This window comes from Orycteropus afer, unplaced genomic scaffold, assembly GCF_000298275.1.
Source record: "Orycteropus afer afer isolate SDZICR_OR568_19922 unplaced genomic scaffold, OryAfe1.0 scaffold00157, whole genome shotgun sequence".
Taxonomy (NCBI): domain Eukaryota; kingdom Metazoa; phylum Chordata; class Mammalia; order Tubulidentata; family Orycteropodidae; genus Orycteropus; species Orycteropus afer.
This window is the reverse complement of record NW_006921744.1, coordinates 7269315-7276000: the sequence shown is the minus strand read 5'-3', so window position 1 is coordinate 7276000 and position 6686 is coordinate 7269315.

Genomic DNA, 6686 nt, shown 5'->3' with positions numbered 1-6686 from the left:
TAGTTGGGGCTTAGTGCACTTCTATATTCTCCCCTTCAAGGCTCAGAGGTCCAAGATTATCTTCTGTGTCTGTGTTAATTGATTTCCCTTTTCTTTGTTGAAGAAGGTCTGTGCAGTCTTTCTGCCTAGTCCACCATCTTGCCGGAACTCTCCTCTGCCTGTCTTTTGCTTGGCTGGAAGCCACAATTGTGGGTTCAATTCTAGACCTGAAGGGCAGCAAGGCACCATAGTGGTTCTACCAGGCTCTATCAGACCAGCAAAACTGTCCCCCACCCCTTTCTTTTTTCCCAAATGCTTTTGTGTTTTGTTCCACATTGTTCTCCCTCTCTATCCAGGGTTTCCTATGTAGATCCCCCTCTGAGTGGTTGACATTGGTAGTCAGGCACCATCTATTTCTTCTGGTCTCATAGTTGTTTAGGCTGCAAATCACATGGTGTACCAGTTGTTAGGCCTAATTCTTTCCATGAATCTTTGGTTTTCTTCATTCTTCTTTTTGCTGGATGAGGAGAGACCCATAATTGCATCTACATGGCTGCTTGCAGGCTTTTAAGTTCCCAGTTGCTACTCGCCAAAGTAGGAAATGGAACAATATTTTGTGTAGTATGTTATGCCAATTGAGCTTGATGTCCCCTGTGACTACGGTCCTGAGCCCACAGGTTCAAGTACTTGGTCCCTCTGGGCCAATACTTTTTTCCAAATCTCATTTTGTATTTGTTAACTTATATGTTCTCCTTGTTGTATCTTGAGCCATGGATCCAGATTACCTGGACCCAGAATCTCTCTGACCCCTCCTGGGAGTTTTTCTTTTCCTTTTGCTGTCTCATTAAACATTTGAGTTTTTGCTACTTGGTTTCATATTTTGAAGGGTCCCCTGTAAGTCAGAACTAGACTTGGTGTAAATTAGGAATGATAAAAGACACTCTTATTGCCTGGAGGTGCTTTTTCCAATTTCTGCTGTCCCCTCCCAAGCTTCATGATCTAGCCTGTCTCTCCTTTCTACTTCTACTTATTGGGACTTTGTGGATCAGCACCACTCAGGGCTCCTTAAACACACCCATTCACAAGGATTGTGTGCCCCCCCAATTGTTGGCCACAGAATTTATCGGCATGGGTGACACAACAAGTATTCCTAAGGACTTCCCTCTCAGATGTTTGCTGAACAACTGGTCCTCCTTCACATTAGATGGGGTGAAGAAAAAGAAATTTATTTTCTTTTGTCAGACAGCCTGGTCATAGTAAACATTAGAAGAGAAGGAGAAGTTGTCAGGGAGAAGTGGGAAGATGGCATTGTACTACAACCCACGTTTGTTCCCTTGAGCAATGTAATCACTGAATAACTGGGAAAAGCAGATAGAAATAATGATACTGGAGTTATGAGCAACTAAGGAGAAGCTAAAGTATCAGATTTTGTTGTTGTTGTTGTTGTGTGCCGTCGAGTTGGCCCCAACTCATAGAGACCCCTCCTTGGATTTCTGAGGCAGTATCACTACAGATGTAGTATTGCCCAACCTTCCTTTTGAGGAGTAACTTAGTTTTAGTGAAGGCAAAAAAAAAAAGAGAGAGAGAGAGAGCACATTAAACACCTGGGAAAAATAAACAAACCCATGTAACAGGTGGAGACAGAGACAGAGAAGGAGAGGACTCATTAGAAATATAAATGAGGTTGATGGAGGGAAGGAGTAACAAAACAAATAAATAACAGAATCCACAGAGACACTGGGGGCTCAGAATACCCACACTGGGAGTTTTGGTGGTGATCGTGGGAGCAAAGAGAGTAGATAATCTTACTGGGAAACAGATCAAGACCTGCCTTGGCTTGGGTTGTAATGGAGTCCAGAACTGAGTGGGCAAAGGGAGAAATTCCATCCAGGTAGACGGAGCCCCAGAGAAAGTTCACAGCAGTGAGCTGGGGTTCAAATCTTCCATGTCCCCTTTTTAGCACAAAGTGGACCAGTTGGATTTTTGTGGCTTCTCAATCCAGCACAAAGTAGTGGCTTTCCACCCACTGAGGTTTCTGTTGATTTTGAACCACAGGTCTTTGATTGAGAGTACAACATCACCATTAGTAGACAGCCCAGAAAGATACAAACTATACTGGCTGTCATGGCAGAGCTGTCTGTGTTATCTTGCCCAAACATGGAAAACAGGGTCTCACTACTGGCACTTTTTTATATTTCTTTCTTTTTCTTTTTCCTCTTCTTCCCTGCCTCATCCAATAGAAGGAACACATTTAACCACCACCAGTCATCAGGAGTTATTACACTGAACACTTCACCCAATAGATAGTATCAATAACTCCTGTGCCACAGAAACAGTGACAGATGGTGGACAATACCTGGTCTTCCGAACTCCAAACCCCTTCACGATGAACAGAGACCCGCACCCATATCCCCACCAGTGATTCCACCAACATGAGAGAGAGCTGGAGAGCAACTCAGTACAACTGAGTTAATAACCAAAAAAGTACACCTGTTCAACACTTTCAGATATAGTAGAACATAAAATCAGGGTGATACAAATCAACACATAACTAACAATTAAAGACAACAACTTCAAAATGTCTAGGAAACAAAACATAGACTCAAATCAAACAAAAATACAGGACAAAACACTAGAAATAAAAGCCCAGGGTGAAGAATTATCTATCATGGAAGAACAAGCAACAGAACTATTTGAAAAGGAATTCAGAAAATATATATATATATATATATATATATATATATGTATGTATGTATATAGGACTCTCCAAGAGGTCAAACAGAATCAACAAGACAGACAGTACCTTGGAAGAATTCAGGAAAAACCTTCAAGAACAAAATAGCAAGATAAATATACAATTAGAACTCATATGAAAACAGCAATTAGAAATCCAAAAGAGGAACTCTAAAATTACAGTGTTAGACAGATAACACAGTGGAAGGACAAAAGAGTAGACTAGAATTAGCTGAAGAATGCATTTCCCAACAGAAGACAAATCTCTTGACACCAGTCTGTATGAAGAAAAATCAGAACAAAGATTTAAGGAAATGAAGAGTTAGTTATATGGAATGACATGAAAAGAAACAACATATGCCTCATTGGAATGCCAGTGTAATACCAGAACAAGGGGAGGCAAAAAGAAAGAAATCACTGAGAAAATTGTGGAAGACTTGCTAACAGAAAATTCCTCTCATATCATGAAGGAAAAAAAAGATATCTGTGCAAGTAGCTCAACAAACTCCATGCAGGATAGATCCCAAGAGAAAGTCACCAAGACATGTCATAATCAAACTCTCCAAAACCAAAGACAAAGAAAGAATTTTGAGAGCAGCTTGGGAAAAATGAAATGACACCTACAATGGACAACCAATAAGACTAAGTTCTGATTTCTCAGCAGAAAACATGCAGGCAAGAAAGCAATGGGATGGCATATATGAAACATTGAAGGAAAAGAACTTCCAGCCAAGAATTATATATCCAGCCAAACAGTCCCTCAAATATGAGGGTGAAATCAAGACATTCTCAAAGAGAAATTAAAGGAATTTGTGAAAACAGACCAACACTACAAGAAATGCTAAACAGAGTTCTTACAATAGAGAACCCATGACAGAAAACAACAAATTAAAATCAGCACACTTGACATTACCACTTAGAAACCAAACAAGAAATGGATGCTCAAAATAAGCTCATAAAATAATGTACACAGTGAAAAATGGGAGTCAGTCTGCAGATGACATCAGCAACAAAGCAAATAGAGGGAATAAAAGATTTTATTACAACACTTAAAAATGGAGAGGAAGACAGGACACTGTCTTTACAGAACTGACCAATCCAAGCTTAAGAAGATAAGAATTTACTTCAGGGTAACCACAAAGAAAAGTAACAATCCCCCTCAGTAAATTCAGAAAGAAGAAAAACACATGGGCTTAGTAAGCACAAAGCCAACAATAATGAAGAAAAGAGAAGAAATACTTGATTTAAAAAAAAAAAAAGTGCTCAGCACAGAAAAATATGTGGAACAAGGAAATCATCAACAACACAACAAAAAACACAACAGAATGACAGCAATCAATTCATACCTATCACTAATTACACTCAATGTGAATGGACTAAATGCACCAGTCAAGAGAAGGAGAGTGGCAGACTGGATAAGAAAAGAAGACCCATAGATATGTTGCTTACAAGAGACCCACCTTAGACACAAAGATCAAAAGAAATTAAAAATTAAAGGGTGGGATAAAAATATACCAAGCTAATAGCAACCAAAACAGAGCAAGAGTGGAAATGTTAATTTCTAATAAAATAGACTTCAAGGTGAAAAACAGCATAAGGGACAAAGCAGGACATTATATGATGCTAAAAGAATCAATTGACCAAGAAGACATCACCATAATTAATATCTATGCACCCAATGAAAGTACTATAAATATGTAAAACAAATATTAACTGGATTGAAAGAGAAAATAGACAACCCTACAATAGTAGTAGGAGACTTTAACATACCACTTTCAAGGAGGGGCAGAACAACTAGAAAAAAACTCAACAAAACTACAGAAGAACTCAACAATACAATCAACCAACTTGACCTCATAGACATATACAGAGCCCTCCACCCAACAAAAGCACAGTACATATTCTTCTCCAGTGCACATGGATAATTCTCCAGAATAGGCCGTATGTTAGGACACAAAACAAGCCTCAATAAATTTAAAAACATTGAAATATTACAAAGCAACTTCTCAGATTGCAGCACTTTAAAAATCAATAAGAAGATCAAGGAAATATATCAAGTATGTGGAAATTGAATAATACACTGCTCAAAAACTACTACGTAACAGAAGAAGTAAAATGTGAAATAAAAAAATTCCTAGAAACAAATGAGAATGAAGATACAACTTATCAAACCTGTGGGACACAGCGAAAGCAGTACTCAGAGGTCAATTTATAGCAATAAATGCACACATCAAAAAAGAAGAAAGAAACAAAATCAACACTCTAACTCAACAACATCAACAATTAGAAAAAGAGCAACAAAAGAAACCTATAGTATCCAGAAGTAAGGAAATAATGAAGATCAGAGCGGAAATAAATGAAGCAGAAAAATACATAGAGAAAAATCAACAAAACAAGAAGTTGGTTCTTTGAAAAGATTAACTAAATTGACAAACCACTGGCAAATTTAACAAAGGGAAGAAAGAGAAGATTCAAATAACATGAATAATAAATGAAAAGGGTGGCATCACAACAGAACCAACTGAAATGAAAAAAGATATTGACAGATTATTCTGAAGAACTGTACTCCAACATATTCAAGAATTTAGAAGAGGTGGATAAGTTTCTAGAAACACAAGACCTACTGGAACTATCCCAGAAGGAGACAGAATATCTGAACAAACCCTTAACAAAAGAAGAAATTGAGCAGGTCATAAAAAACTTCCCACACACACAAAAAAAAGTCCTGGTACAGAAGGCTTCACTGGAGAATTTTACTAAACATTCAGGGAAGAGTTGACACCGATACTACTCAAACTATTCCACAACATAAAAAATATGGAATACTTCCAAATTCATCTTATGAAGCAAGCATAATAACACTAATACCAAAACCAGGGAAAGACACCACTAAAATGGAAAACTACAGACCAATATCCTTCATGAATATAGACGTAAAAATCTTCAACAAGATTCTAGCCAACAGAATCCAAAAACATATTTTAAAAAAATAATACTTCGAAAGGAGAAATGGCATCTTTCCTATAGTGCACACACAAGTTGCCTCTAGCATCTTAATGACTGAAAACTAGGTGCAGCAGTTTGAAGTGGGGTTTCTGGTGCTCTGAACAGCTCATTAAGTCAGAGTACATCAAACCCAGGGGAGTAGGATTAGAAAGAAGAAAGGGGAAGTGTAATTACCCAGAGAGAAAATAAAATAACAAAAACAGGTGAACCTACCCTGTGGAGCACCAACTAGCAGGTGAGAAAGGGCATTGGAGACCTCAATGGGGCAGTGGAGAGAATGCACCACACCAGAGAACCTGTGGCCACTCCACATATTTACCTTCAGTACCTGCTTTTATCAGTAAACTTGGGACCACTGGGAGGGAACTGAGATTCCTCTGGCTCCGGTACTGTGGAAGCCCAGGAGCAGTGAGAAGAATAAAGCTGCAGTGGGCAGGCCCTGGGACAAACTCCCTTTGTGGATCAGGACAGTTGTCCTAGTTCAGCTTTTTGGCATGTAGGGGCTTGGAAAGCAGGGTTTTTGTGGCTGTCTGAACCTGGCAGAAACTGGAGGCCCACCAACAATTGGAGTCTTTGCTGAACTTGAGCTGAGGGCCTGCAAGTAACAGTATAACGTCATCATTAGCAGCCCGCTCATAGCCCTGGAAACCTCTCCTGGCACCTTGGCCCTTTTCTTTGTTCTTTCTTTCCTTCCCCTCCACCTCTACCCTGCCTCATCCAATAGAAAAACCATATTCAGCCACCATAACACCTGCCGGCTTCAATCCTAAACTCCCTTTACAACAAACAGAGACCAGCATCCACATTCCACACAGCAATTCCATCATCACAAAGAAAACTGCAGAGCAACGCAGCACACATGAATTAATAGCCAAAAAATGAAATATACCACCTCCACCTTTTCAAAATATTAAATCATAAAACCAAAACAAAACAAATCAATATATAACTAACGGTTAAAGACAACT